The 15,576-nt window shown below is 47.3% G+C and overlaps 1 long non-coding RNA gene across 1 annotated transcript; it reads right to left on the bottom strand.

Moving 5' to 3' along the window:
- Window positions 1–26: 26 nt before the first annotated feature.
- On the bottom strand, window positions 27–15,035 carry LOC120407557. Its single transcript, XR_005600107.1, has 3 exons — window positions 14,792–15,035; window positions 13,896–13,977; window positions 27–139 (listed from the first exon to the last, which is right to left on the bottom strand). It is a non-coding gene; the product is annotated as an uncharacterized LOC120407557 (long non-coding RNA).
- Window positions 15,036–15,576: the final 541 nt, after the last annotated feature.

Here is a 15,576-nt window from a genome sequence, read left to right as displayed (position 1 = left end):
CCCCAATAGTCTCTTACCTGAGGCATCGGGGGGGCCATGTCTATCCTTATCTCGACAATTGGCTCATCAAGGGCAGGTCGCGGGATCAAGTGCAGAACAGTCTCTTGATCTGGTGCATTCCACCTGTCACGACCTGGGCCTATTAGTGAAAAGAAATCGACCCTCAGACCAGTGCAATGAATAGAGTTTATTGAGGCAATCCTGAACTCCACATGGGCCAGAGCCTTCCTTCTGGAGGCCCATTTCCAAGCCATTTCGGATGTGATTTCCTGTATAAGGGGCCCCCACTCACCACTGTCCGCACTTGCCTATGGTGGCTAGGCCACATGACTGCCTGTACTTACGTGCTCCTTCATGCCCGGCTCCACCTCCAGCCACTGCAGGCTTGGTTGGCATCGGTCTATATCCCCAACAGGCATGACCCCGATCTGGTAGTCAAGGTGCCAGACCAGACCCAGTCATCACTGGCATGGTGGTTGGACCCCGCATTGGCGTTGCAGGGAGTTCCCTTGGCGGCCTCGGTGCCATCGCTACCTCTGGTTTCAGACGTCTCAGACCTGGGCTGGGGGACCCACCTGGGCGAGCTCAGTGCACAAGGCTGCTGGTCGGGGTTTGACCACTCCCTCCACATAAATGTCAGGGAGCTCAGAGCGGTTTGCCTGGCCAGTCAGGCTTTTCGGTCCCACTTACAAGGCAAAGTGGTTCAAGTCCTGATGGACAATATCGCCATGATGTTTTATATCAACGAAAGCAAGACGGAGCCAGGTCACCAGCCCTCTGCCAGGAAGCCCTCCAGTTCTGGGACTTCTGTGTGCAGCATGCCATTCATCTTGTGGCAGCACACCTCCCCGGAACCAGGAACATGTTAGCAGCTTGCCTCAGCAGAGCCTTCTTGTCTTGCCACAAATGGTCACTCCACCCCGAGGTGATCAGCATGATCTTCTGAAAGTGGGGATCTCTCCAGGTGGACTTGTTCACAACTTGACAGAACAGGAAATGCCATCTGTTCTGCTCATTTTGGGGGATCAACAGGGGCTCCTTGTCGGACACCTTCTTACTTCCGTGGTCGGGGCTCTGATGTACGCTTTCCCACCAGTGCCGTTGCATCACAGAGTCCTCATGAAGATAAATGGACAAGGCCAAGGTTATCCTGATAGACCCGGCTTGTCCTCGGCACACTGATGGACCTGTTGGTGACATTCCTGTTGCAGCTGCAGCTGTCCCTCTGGCTGGATCTTCAGTCCCAGAATCACGGCAGGCTCCTGCACCCGAATCTGGCAGCACTGCACCTGACCTCTTGGTTGCTGCATGGTTAACTGCTGAAGAGTGGGAGTGGTCAGCCCGTGTCCAGCAGATCCTACTGTGTAGTAAAAAAAACCCTCCACTAGAGCAACCTTCCTGGCCAAATGAAAACTATTCACGTGCTGGGCCTCGGCCCTAGGGGTTAGGCCTGAGCAGGCCTTGCTGCAGTCAATCCTGGACTACCTTATGCATCTCAAGCGCCATCAATTAAGGTCCACTTAGCCACCATATCAGCCTTTCACCCTCCATTCCAGGGCAGGTCGGTCTTCACTCATAACATGACAGTCTGGTTCTTGAAAGGTCTGGAGTGACTTTACCCCCAGGTCTGGGACCCAGTCCCTCCATGGGATCTGAATCTGGTGCTTGCCAGGCTCAGGAGAGCTCCCTTTGAGCCTTTGGCATCCCGTTCCCTTCTTCTGCTCTCCTGCAAGCTGTCATTCCTGCTGGTGATAACTTCTGCCTGAAGTGTCTCTGAGATTTAGGCTCTTACCTCGGACCTGTCCTATACACTGTTTTTCATGCACAAGGTCTAGCTGCAGCCACATACGGCTTTCCTGTGCAAGGTGGTTTTGCAATTTCACATGAGCCAGGATATATTTTTGCCAGTCTTCTTCCTGAAGCCTCACAAGTCTGAGGAGGAACGTAGGTTGCACTCCCTGCAAGCCTTCTACATCGAGAGGACCAAATCATTCCGCAAGTCGACGCTGTTCATCGTGGTGGCCAATAGGATGAAAGGTCGTCCAGTGTCCACCTAGAGAATTTCATCTTGGCTCACTGCCTGCATCTGATTTTGCTATCAGGCAAAAGTGCCTCCACCGGGGATTGTAACCACCCACTCGACTAGAGTAAAAGCCTTGCCAGCGGCCTTCCTGGCCCATGTGCCAATTCTAAACATCTGCAGGGCTGCCACCTGGTCGTCCATTCACATGTTCACATCTCACTATGCGCTTACTCAGCAAGCCCAAGACGATGCTGGCTTCGGTAGAGCAGTATTACAAGCTGCACATCCGTTTATTCTGAAACCACCCACAGGGATACTGCTTGTGAGTCACCTAGAATGGACTTGACATGAGCAAGCACTCGAAGAATTAAAAACAGTTACCTACCTTTCGTAACTGTTCTTCGAGATGTGTTGCTCATGTCCATTCCATTACCTGCCCTCCTGGCTCTCTGTCCGAGTTGCCGGCAAGAAGGAACTGAGAGGACATAGGGCTGCCGGCGCCTGATATACCGACACATGAGTGCGGCACTCCAGAGGGCGCCACAGCCGGCCCTACAAACACCACTAAGGCAAAAGTCTCTGACAACTGTGCATGTGGGTGCACACACTCCTAGAGTGGAATGGACATGAGAAACTCACTTTACGTGTTTGGGGCCCTTCATAGTTCTTGTATACAAGGCCAATTTTCATGAAATTTAGGGTCCTCTTGGGAGGGCTGAAGTATTAAGATTATAAGGACTTTTACAAATCTGTCTGGGGCAAGGTAATGTAAAGCAATATAAGTTGTATACACGGGGGGTGGAGGGGTGGTTTGGACCATTAGGCAGTAGTGCAGGACATTCAGGGACCTTTTTAAAGGGATGTTGTCCATTTTAAAATCATGTTTGTTTTCGTTGCTACATGTATAGCGACTAAGATTACTGCAACGGAAAAGGTTAGAGAACTATTTTTTTCTGCTTACTTTGTGTATTTCACAGCACTTCGTGTGCAGTCACTTTTTGCTCTTTCTCTTGTATCATCACTGTGCAGGTTTGGGGGGCAGCCACAGGGAGCAATTTTAAAATAATAAAAATTGGCACAGCAAGGGAAGGACAAGTACAGGACCAGAAACTCAAGTCAGTTTGAAACGTAGCTAGCTTTCCAGTGTGGTGTCCTTTGAAGTCTAGGAGAACTGGGGAGTATGGTAGTGGATGTTTAAGAAAAGACCAATTCTGCCAAGTTACTGTGAAGTCTTAGTGAAGTAATGAAGTATGGAGAGGCAATATGAATAATTAACAGCATAGGGTCACCCCTTAACCAATTGTGGGGTACTGTAAGGAATGAGTTGCCTGCCTTTCACCCCAGGTATTTCCATTTAATTGACGGGTGAAGTGATAGAGATGTTTGAAGTCTTTGGGGATGGAAAATGCTGTATGGATGTGTAATTAGTAAATCTTGCTAGAGACACTGGATTGCCTTTGACTGAATTGTTTATTACGGGATGCAAGAATGGATGTAGTAGACAGTGGGTTTCAGTAAAGAACTGTTCATGTTTCCGTCTGTGGTTTTTCAGAAATCACAATTATCACTGTTGAAATGCCACAGCCTCTAGTACAAGGAGCAGTGGATCTTCACCATGGCTGGGGACAGGAAGTGCCACCACTGCACACCCTGGACACACTCGTCCTATTGGTTGAATGTTGTGATTAATTTAATTTAATCTTTGACGAAACAATTACGCATGACACACCCACAGTCCAAAAGATACACATCTAAATACATGTCCTAATTTAAAATAATGCAGCCATTTTAGTTAGTCTTTTCCTACAGCGAGACATAGTGTGGCTGGAGTGTGTAAGTGGCTAGTGAGTACACGTCTAGAGGAACTGCTGAGTTCAGGGCTGTTTTTCTTTTACCTAGAATGGCATTAGCAGAATAAGCTAGTTGGGTATTTAACAGTGGTATTAAGGAGTAATGGTGATTGTCAGTTTTCCCTAACTTAAACACTTTGGAAAAGCGATTCCTAATGTTATTGTTGAACCCTGGTTAAAGATTGGACGTACAGTAGAACCTCACTGGGGTCTTGCTTTCCAGAAGTTCTAGGTGTTCCAGTTTCCGTTCTCTCCAGAGGAAGTTTTGGGGGCTCACCCATGCGAAGGAGGAGGCGTTTGAGCCCGTTAGTGAGGTTTATAAGCAGTTGAGCGCTAGGGAGCAGAAGTAGTGCTGATTGATTGCAGAGAACCATGTCACCCTGCTCCCTCTTGCCCCTGGCTGAGGCCTGATCCGCAGCTACTTTTATTTACATAGCAACAAGTGCGTGCTAGACCCTTGAGAAGCAAGAGAAAAAGCCCTTCCCCAGAAAGCTTGCAAGGACTTTAACGGAGAGAGGATGAAAAATGAAAAATAAATGAGCAATAAATGAGATCTAGCACAGGGCAGGTCCATCGACTTCTGCTCCTAATGAGATTGAAGTGGCAGCAGGAACCTCCCTCTGCAGCTGGAGGATAAGTAGACATGTGACACCACTCAGTAATCCCAACCTCACTGGTCTGTAGCCTAGTGCCCTGCAAACCCCTCTCTTCGTACTTGGAACCTCGCTGGTAACTAGGGTGACCAGTTGTCCTGATTTTATAGGGACAGTCCTGATATTTGGGGCTTTTTCTTATATAGGCTCCTATTACCCCCCCCCCCCCCGTCCCAATTTTTCACACTTGCTATCTGGGCACCCTACTGGTAATGCAAACCTGCAATGAGTTTTCAGTTTAACTGCAGCCCTTACAATTCATTACAAAATGCAATGCAGCTGGATGTACCAGCTAATCCTGCTCGCAGATGCATGCCTTCAACCATACTGAAATGATGCGTGTTTACCCTCTCACTTGTTAACTGCTCATTTAAATGTAAACGGTAGCTCTTCTCACTGGACTGCCCCTTACTGGTTGCGTTGTTCTTTCCCCTTCCTCCTCAGCATCTCATTCCCGAGCATGTTAAGCCTTTAAAATTAGAACAAGTACCCATCACAACTTGATTTTATATGCTCTGTTAGTAACTCAGCGTGTGGGGCTTCGTCATCAAAAATATTTAGCGAGACAAGGTGGGTGAGGTAATACCTTTTTTTGGACCAACTTCTATTAGTGAGAGAGACGGGCTTTCGAACCACGCAGAGCTCTTCTTCAGGTTAGTCCAATAAAGGATATTACCTCACCCATTCTGTCTCTCTAATACCGTGGGACCCACACGGCTACGACCACACTACATAAAAAAATATTTAGAGCATTTTAGAGTCTGAAGCAAAACTGAAGGTAACAACGTGCACTTAAGAGTTAGAAACAATTGTCCCCTGAGAAGTTAATTTGATATCCATCACAGATGAATTGGAGTTCATACAGATTGCTGGCCTGTTGATGTAGTCATGTATTATGTCTTAAACTTTGCACTTGCTGTGTTTGCAAAGGTGGTATTCCGTCTGGTTATCCACTATTTCAGTCCATAAGCAGTGCAGCTTCTAAAGACAACACTTGGTATACTGAACTGTAATGCTTTGGGGTCTGGATCTGGAGTCCTTTCAGGCCTACTGTGAATGAAAAGCAACCTCCTTTGCGCGTTATCAATTCATGACTGCAGCCACAAAGGAGTTAGTCCTTGACAAAGTCAACACTGCTGTAGTGCAGGAGCAAACTTAAGATGATTTAGCGTAAATCATTGTGGAGGACCAGAGGTCAACAGCCCGATTCTAAACTCACTTCAAACAGCAGTGTGAAAAAATCACTGTTACTCCATTGACTGCCTTGCACCATCATAATCAAATGCAGAATCCGAAGCTAAGACTTGTATAGTCTCTGGTCTCTGTTCTCCAGCTGTTTTCAGAGCAGCACTGCCTGCCTGCAATCAGTTACATCCAGGACCAAGGCCTGGCTGCAAGGACCACTATTTTTGAGGGGTGGGGCAGTGAGGGAAGGGAATATACAATGTGAGCGTGAGGGACAGTTCTAGTAATTTTGTTTCCGGGTTAATAAACTAGACAATAAGAATTTGTCAGCTCTGTAGGGTAGGACAATTGAGGTATGACTGTGGATCTGACCCAAAGGAGAACTGACAGTGAAGACGTGGTTAAGAATGGTTCAGTGTACTTTAAAGACGACCTAACAGGAGGGCAATATCTTTCTGAAAGTGTGTGTGGTGATGATGAAATCCGCTTGCTTTTTCTTTAACTGTAAGATCACAGGGCAAGCCAAGCCTGGCCTTCTCTACCTTGGCTTGAGAACTCGTTGGACATATCCAATAGGAATAGAACAGTGATTTAGAATTGAGCATTTTGGTATTTTCAGCCGTGGGTAGCCATATAGAGTAATTAACAGAGAAGTCTTTTCTCCCTAGTGGGTGTTAGCTATGGAGCTAAGTAGGCCACCGAAAGAACAGTCTGATTAAATAGCCCTTCTGCTTTGTCACTTCTTTCCTCCAGCAAAGAAGGTAGGCAGGACCTGAAACTGTCATCCTAAACCACACTGGCCAGGAGGGATGTGAGCATAAATAGCAATAGCAGGGACACTTTCAGCCCTTCTTCATCCATCAGCAAAACCGGCAAGTGGTCTTTCCCTGTGTACTACTTGGTGTAAAGTGAGCTGCTGCTCCTTTAGTGCTCACACTCACTAGATTGAATTGGGGTTTATTTTACCTCCTTTTAGAAGAGTTGGCTTTGTGCCATGGAGCAGAATAAGTTCCTCTCCAAGCAGAGTTTCTTCTCTCATGTGTTCTGGGCATTAAGATTTTGCACAAATACGCGCCTGAGCTGGGAGGTGCTGAGGACTTGGAATTCTCAGTCATTGGGATTCACAAATGTTCAGTGTCTCCGGATCAGGCTTTTAGTTTTCCAGCCACTGGCAATGTAGGCCCACGTCACAGCCAATAGTTTCATTTGCTGCCTATGAAAAATAGTTGCAGGGTTTAATTAATTGATTTAAAAGTGATTCACTTGTATAAGTTCTACACTTAGTTTTCCAAGAATTTCTTTATCACAAATGCTTTGATATTGTGAATGGAGGTTAAAATAAAACCTTAACGTTTTGGTCTTGCACTTTTCTTTGTGGGTCAGCTGACGTTTTTCTGTTGGAGTTGAAGGTAATCAGCCTTCAAAATCGCTAATAAGAATGTGTCACTTTCCCACTGCTTTAGTCTGCTCCTAGTGCAGAAATCTTTTAACTACCAGAGATGTGTATTCAGGATCTTTAGCAATGGTCATAGAATATTGAAATCTGTGTATTAAGGTGAGAGAATAACAAATGGCCTGTGGTCCTAATCTCTTTGAATCTTGCATAATTCGCTTACCCCCTGCTTAAGATAAGTTTATTGCCACACGTGGTTATACTGCCTCGCATTTTAAAACAGACACTCCAAAAATATGAATGCAACTGGTCTATGAAGGATGCATTTTCTGATTGAAGTTTTTTGATGAAGTGTTGCAAAACAGGATTGAGAGGCATCTAGAAACCTCTTTAATTGAATGTACTGTATATTTGCAATTTAGTCCTCTAGATGTGATCAGCATCTACATTAGGAAGATTTAAATCACTTGGAGATACTTTGTAATTTCATGTAGTTGCTACTGTACTTTTTATTTGAGTTTTTTGTTTTTGGTGAGTGGAAAGACGAAGGAAGTTTGAACCTTATTTTTGGCATCTTTATCAGGAAATGCAATGTATCAAGTCATTTTGCTACTAGTGAAATGAAAAGCTATACATGTGTATGTATATAAAGGAAATAGTCTAAGAGTAGACCTTGTAAACAAAAAATGAATGGGCTATTAATGTTGGGCACAACGTTTTTGAACAAAGCACTTCATTTGAAATGTGACATGATTCAATCAATGATCAATTAAAACAAAACAAACACAGTTTGTCTGTTTCTTTCTTTACAAGAAGAGGAAAGAACTTAACTTTTCCTCTCAAAACTTATTTCCAAAGCCTCTAAATGTTTCTGTGTTACATTAGGCAGGCAAGTGGTCACCCCGTTAATGTGGGTTACAATTAAGCAAGCCTCATACTTGCAGTTACACGCTTATGTAGACTGTGAGATGAGTTTAGTCACAGAGACCCCCTTGGGACTGTCACCTGACATGCTCAAATTACCTCTGAGCCCATTTTCGCTGCCAGCTTGGGACTCCAGAACCCGCCTTGTTGAGCCAGACATGCTAGCCTGCTGCAACACAGACCCAGGTCTGGTCCACACCCCCAGAGCTGCAGACTATAACCAAAAACTGCTCAGCAGGTCACCTATCTCCAGCACCCAGACACCCAGCTCCCAATGGGATCCAAACCCCAAATAAATCTGTTTTACTTTGTATAAAGCTTATACAGGGTGAACTCATAAATTGTCTGCTCTCTATAACACTCAGAGAGAGAGAGATGCACAGCTGTTTGCTCCCCCAGTGTCTCTGGGTTTACTAATAAACAAAAGTGATTTTATTAAGTATAAACAGTAGGATTTAAGTGGTTTCAAGTAATAGACAGAAAAAGTAAGTCACCAAGCAAAATAAAACAAAACACTCAAGTCTAAGCCTAATACATTAAGAAACTGATTACAAGTAAATCTCACCCTCAGATGTTCCAATTAGCTTCTTTCACAGACTAGACTCCTTCCTTTCCCCTGGTACAGACCTTGTTAGTCCCAGCAGGCATCTTAGGTGGAAAGCAGGGACTTTCTCATGACTGGGACCCTCTTTGTCCTGCTTCACCCCCTTTTACAGCTTTGGCACAAGGCAGGAATCCTTTGTCTCTCTGGGTTCCCTCCCCTCCTTCTCAATGGAAAAGCACCAAGTTTAAGATGGATTCCAGTCCAAGTGACATGATCACATGTCACTAAGACCTCATTCTTCATTACCCAGGAGCTGGCCGACACACACCCAGGAAGGCTTCCAGGTAAACAGAGCTGTTTAGTTCATTGATTCTGAAGCACCTTTAGTGGCTTCCACTTAATATGTTTACATCAGTGATACAAGTTTATATCTTATTCTCCTAACTCCAGACAGAGAAATAATACATGCAAACACATAGGATGAACATAGATCATAAGCTTTGTACTGATACCTTACAAGAGACCTTTTGCGTGAAGCATATTCCAGTCACATCATATTTACACTCATAAGCATATTCCCATAAAACATTATGGAGGGCAACGCCAGATTGAATGAGTTCCCTGAGTGGGTATGTGAAGATGGGCTTTCAACAATCCCGTTTAAAGATGCTCCAATGGGGGCAGAATGTGGAGGGTCCAGAGAGCTTCCTGACCTATAGCATGTGAGGCAGGGCGCGGAGTACCTGGTATCCTTGGAAGGGGGTCATCTCTCAGCTGGAAGGGACGGGAGTAACTCCCCTCAGTTCTTGGTTGGCTGTGAATGGAGGGGGGGGGAGGGTCAAAGTGGTCTGAGGCTGCTTCCCGTATCACCTGGCTGCCTCTCACCCTCTCAGCTGTTAGTAATGGGTGGGAAGCCATGTTGAAACCTTCTGCCTCTTGGGCTGCTCTGTCTGGCCTCTGCAACTGTGACTCCTACCTGCAGTCAGCTCCCCACCTTGCTTGGCCTCCTGCCCACTCACCTCCCGGCTCTCAGGGTCTGTGGAGCAGGAGCCAGGCCTGCCCTGAAATCAGCAGCTTCCCTTCTCCCCTCCCCCAACCGCTTGAGGTGCGAGGCACCTGGGAAGGGGGGAGCTCCTGGGGACAGGGACACACCATGGTGAGGACTACATGGGCTTGGAGGAGAGGGAAGAGGAGCCCTGGAGGGTCCAGGCAAGGGACGAGGGGTAGGAGCAGCCCTGGAGGAAGCAAGGGACGGTATGGGGGAGGGCAGAGTCAGGAGGCAGCTGGGTGATTGGTGCAGCAGAGAGAAGAATGGGCTTCTCTGGGGGAAGGGCGACATCCGGATTCCAGGGGAGGCTGCTGCCTGTGAGGAAGGGCAGGGGAGGCTGCTATGAGAGTGTCGGTAGGCAGTCTGGGGAGGCCAGGGATGGAGGAATGTCTCTGGTGCATGGGGGGATGACAGGAGCCCTGAGGGCAGGGGGAGGGTGAAAGGAGACACCAGGAGGAAGGATAGCAGCAGGACCTGGAGTGGATGCCAGAGCACCTGGGAGGGGGCAGGGAAGGGATAGCGCCAGAGAAGCAAGCCATGAAGAAAGCAAGTGGGGGTTGGGAAAGGGAGAAGAACCCACTTCCACTTCCTGGGAAGCCAGGGTGAGCGCTGGGGGGTTGGAGGTGAGGGGGGGGGAAAGGACACTGAGGTTCTGAAATCTCCTGGGGGTGGTGGGAGGGGTGTGGAGGGATGGCTCTGCAGGGGACTGTCTGTTCCCCACTTCCAACTTTTGGGGAAAAATTACTTCTCTGGGGAGCTCAGCTGCCTTCCAAGCAGCGTCCAATGGATAATGAAACCAGGCAGGGGGAGGGGAGGGATTAGAAGTTTGGCAGAGAGTTGGGAGAGGAACATGGCTGGAGGATTTAGGAGGGAAGGTTGGTATCGTGAGAAGAACCCCGGTACAACAGAGAGATGCGCTAGGGGAAAGTGGGAGGAGAGATTGTGGGGCTGGGGGGGGGGGAGGGAGGAGACACGGGAGGAGTTTGTGGAGAGTAGGGGAGCCTGGTGGGATTTCACACCGAGGAATCGGGAGGGACAGAGGATGGATGCAGGGGAGGGTGGGGGATGGTGGAAACATGAACCAGCTGCTCCCAGAAATACACAATTGAGCATAGGATGGGAGCCCCTTGAAACATTGTAGGGTGAGAGCCAGAGGGAAGCCAGGGTGAGCGCTGAGGGGTTGGAGGTGAGGGGGGGGGAAGGACACTGAGGTTCTGAAATCTCCTGGGGGTGGTGGGAGGGCGGGAGGGGTGGCTCTGCAGTGCTGCAGGGGACTGTCTGTTCCCCACTTCCAACTTTTGGGGCAAAATTACTTCTCTGGGGAAGTGGGGGAATCAAGAGCTCAGCTGCTTTCCAAGCAGCGTCCAATGGATAATGAAACCAGGCTGAGTTACATTAGCTAGGGTGCATGTCTGAAAGCCTTTTCACATGCCTTGCAGCAAACCTTGAATGTTGGTGGAAGTCCCCACTACGTTTGGCTGAGTCAGCTGGATAACGAATGTTCTTCCCCAAGTGTTGTACAAACCCCTCCTTGTGTGCCTGCCTGAATGGTATCCATATAGCTGTGTTGAACATGCGGCACTTCTATATGGCATGGGAAGGGAACCCCAAATCAGCTTGCTGAAGCTCCAAAGACGAAACAAAAGGAGGCATCCCTTAGGAGATGAGACAAAAGCCTATCTTGGGGGAAAGGCCACCTGCTTCCTAGGTGCAGCGCTGCCATTCTCATTGACTCCCTGGCTGTGTGCGGTACCAGCTTTTCCCTTAGGACAGGAAGGTCCCAACTTTAGAGGACAGGATGCCCTGTTGACCAGTGGGGCCTTTTCCCAGGGCAGAACGGTACTGAAAGTTGAGCAGCTCAGAACTGAATTTAACCCACCTTGATATTTCTTCAGCTACTACAGGTTAGGTGTGCCCAGATGGTGTCTAAAGGAGAAACTCATCCACTGTGGAAGAACTGAATATAAGAAACACTCAGGTGTTGCCTATGCATGAAAGTTGTACTGCTTTAATCATACTGATCGAGTTGAAGCAGAGCAACATAGTTACAAGGGTAGAAATACCAGGATAGTTTATTCCTATACAGGAAGGGGGCTGCGCTGCACCAGCATAACTGTGTAACGCACTAGGGGTAAACTATTTTGGTTTTAAAAAAAAATCCATCCCCCCACTTATGCTGGGACAGAAGCTGTTTAGACGAGCCATGGGGTTATGAACATTCTCCACTGCCTGGCTCGCAGAGACACGTGTAAGTGCGTACCTCAAACTGTCTCTCCTGGCCAGACCCTGGCTGGCAGCCACAGAGTGCGGTGAACAGGTCAGAGAGTGGGGGTGGTACAAATGGGACCTGTCCTAGCAAGAGTATGGTCCGCAGCACAAATCAGAGCAGCCAGAAGACTTGCACCGTAACACGTCCAACTACCTGCTCAGCCAATGCTGGCTCCCCTTGTCCCTGCCAGCAGTGGCTGCTTGAATGAGAAGAGACGGATTTACCATCTTCCCCTACCTCAAGACTGGCTTCTCTCAGGCAACTCCTATGAAGAAGTCCACCGGGCAACCTGTGTTCTGCCCAGTCCTGGACCTTCCCTAGGTTTCTGCATCAATCACAAAATATCCACGCTGGCCCCCCTTGAAGTGCATAGCCTGCATAGGGGCGACATTAGACTCGACTGCAGCAAGAATGTGTCGACCTCTCCAAAGGTTTCAGGTCATGAGCACTCTCCTACACCAGGTCGCTATCAGACCCAGGACGTCAGTCAGAACTTTCCTTTCCCTCCTTGACCACGGGGCTTCATGCACACACAACACCATCCTCCAGGCTACATCTGCCATGCCTACAAGCCTGGTTCTCTTGGAAGAAGGGCACCATAAACAACAACCTCATAATTCTGCCCAAGTTAGGAGGTTCTCTTGTCTGGTGGACAAAATCAGAGAAGGTTCAGGCCGGTATCCCTTTCCTCACACCAGCACCAGCAGCAACCATTGTTACCAGGGGTGCACAAAAGGGCGATCATATGGCACAGGGCATCTGGACTCCATGGGCGTCCAGAATGCAAATAAACTTACTAGAACTCAGAGCTGTCCATTAGGCCTGCAATGCCTTCCACACACCCCAAATATGTTCAGATAATGTTGGATAATATGAAATTAGTATTTTATATAAACAACATGGGGGAATAGAAGCTCTCTCTCTTTGTGCATAACAGTAACCATTCTCTGGAACTGGTGCATCAAACATCACATAACCCTCTCAGCACTCTGCTTACTGCAGGTGCAAAATTCCCTAACGGACTGTCTGAGCAGACACTTTTCCACAAATCATGAATGAGAGATTCACTATTTGGTAATCAATGACATCTTTGTTCAATGGGGAATGCCAGATTGAGAACTTTTTGCCTCACAGGTGAATCGGAAGCTTCCTTGGTACTGCTCTAGAGCAGTCCCGGGCAAAGACCCATTGGGAAATGCTCTCCTAATGTCATGAAAGCATAGCCTGGGCTATGCTTTCCCACCAATTTATGGAATATCCGCCGAGACAGAGCTCAAGTCAATTGGCTGAGGCAGTGCTGGTTCACGGATCAGTTGAAGCTCTCTGTAAGCCCCCCCAGGAACATCCTCACATTGCCGGCAAGATAACACACCCCAATCTGGAGACACTGCAACTCAGAGCCTGATATTTGGAAGGGCATTGGAGATCGAACACCCATGGTCCAAGCGGGTGCAACCCATCCTTAACCAACATAGAAAAGATTCTATGAGAAGCTGTTACTCAGTTTCTCTGCGTGGGCTCATCAGTGCAATTTGTCTCTGGACTCCACCAGAATCCCTGATAGCCTAGAGTGTCTACTTACTCTCAATCTTCAAGTCTTGCATTCAGTTCCCAGTAGGTGCATATAGCAGCAATCAGCGCTGCATCTTCCAGTGGATAACTGTGAGCTTCACACATCTGTCACAATTGGATTTCTGAAGGGGTTTCTCAGAATCTTTCCATCAATGGTGAAGTTCACACCTCAGTGGAACCTCTATTTTGTTCTATCATGTCTCACTAAGATTCCCTTGAGCCACTGGCCGTGTGCTCTGCTGTGACCTGTCTGTCCATGACAGTGGCCTTTCTGAAAGCTATAACATCAACTAGAAGAGTCAGTGAACTGGGAGCGCTTATGGCAGGTTCACCATATATCACCTTCTATTAAGAAAAGGTCTCACTACACCCCCACCCCAGGTTACTACCCAAGGTAGTTTCCAAGTTTCATATAAGTCAGGTCATCCACTTACTTGCATTTTTTCCTAAACCACATGTCTCAGAAGAGGAGAGAAGGCTGCATTCTCTGGACATCTACAGGGCGTTGGCCTTTTTCTGCAAAGAACAAAAGACAGTAGAAAGACACCTAAAACTGTTTGTTTCCATAGCAGAACGATCAAGAAGTCAAATGGATCTTGGGTTGTATTACTCTGTTACCAACTAGTTGGCATCCCTCCACCATCTCAGAAAGGGTAAAGGCTCATTTCACCAGGGGGCAAGCTCCTTCAGATGCATCTCTGAGAGATGTACCTGTACTAGAGATATGCCCTGGGTCAGTCGTCAGCTGCAGCTATGGCTGTGGAGACAGCAGTACTACAGTCAGCTAACACATCTGTGTCCTCACACCCAGGACCTATTTGACCATTGCTTGTTAATCTCCCATATGTTGAATACACCTAAGGATCATCACTGGAAGAAGAAATGAAGGTTACTTGCCTATCACTGGAGGCTCTTCAAGCTATGTGGTCCCTATCTAGATTCCAATACCTGCCTGCCATCCTCTCTGTTGCAGATTTGTTACACTGCAGTCAAAATGGGAGAATGGAGAGGCATTGGCCCACCCCATCTTTTATGCTCTGGGTTGGGAGTGCAAAGAGAGCTACGGTGCATGTGCAGGCCAATGGATGCTGCTCGGAAGAAATTCTGAACTCAGTCACATGATGTGCATGCATACCCATGCGTGGAATACACACAGGGACAGCACATCTCGAAGAACCTCCAGTTACAAGTACATAATCTCCATTTTTTGATCCTCAATTATTTCCTTTCTCTCCCACCCCCCTCCCCACTTCTCTAGTACTGGAGTTGGAGAGTGGTGGTTTGTAAAAGATTAATGCCATGACTTGTAATTTTGTAAATGTTTCCTTACCTGATCTATTTCCCCCATAACTCCCTTCATTATCAAATCGTCTCTCTCTGGGTCAGTCTGTTAAACACCTTTGAAACTATAGCAGCACCCTTGAACTTCTTCCTTCATTCGTCTGTCTTGTGTAGCTTGTTCCCATTGACACAGACAGTCTCACTGTGATAAGCCTCCCACCAACTTTCTGTTCTGCTTGTCTGGAGCATCCTTTAGCATGTCTTCTAAGTTCTTTCCCCGCATTCATTGCCTTTTTCTGTATTCACTTAAATAGATAATACTAATTTTTAGTCTTACAGTTGATCTTTTGCAGAACATCGTCTTTCTGTCATTCTAACTGTAAGCATTTCAGATTCTTTAACATAAAACCCTCCGCCCCTCACATCCATTTAACAAGATCTCAGAGTTTTGAACCCAGCTGGTTGGCACCCATCTGTTTAAATGAGGACCATCGACTCTCAACCAGCCTCCCATCACAGAAGGCATTTACAGTGTTCCACAAGTTGTTCTCTCCACCATAGACTTGTCTCCAGTCAATCCTTTCATTATTCATAAAGAATAATCTGCCGAACTCAGCTACGTTCACACTCTTCAGTTCTTCTGCCAGATTCCTGCCTTTGACTCATGTCATTCCTCCCCGCATTGATTACATGCGATGCAGCATTGCACAACTTAACTAGGGATTTGGTAGATTCTCCAGCTTTTTGTAGTTTTAAAATCAACACTGAAGGTCATCTTAAGAGAGATGCTACAGCTCAAAAGGAGGTTATGGGGTTGATGCCCAAAGCTACTGG

The sequence above is a fragment of the Mauremys reevesii genome, linkage group 6 (assembly GCF_016161935.1).
Source record: "Mauremys reevesii isolate NIE-2019 linkage group 6, ASM1616193v1, whole genome shotgun sequence".
NCBI lineage: Eukaryota > Metazoa > Chordata > Testudines > Geoemydidae > Mauremys > Mauremys reevesii.
This window is presented reverse-complemented; position numbering and strand designations above follow the sequence as displayed.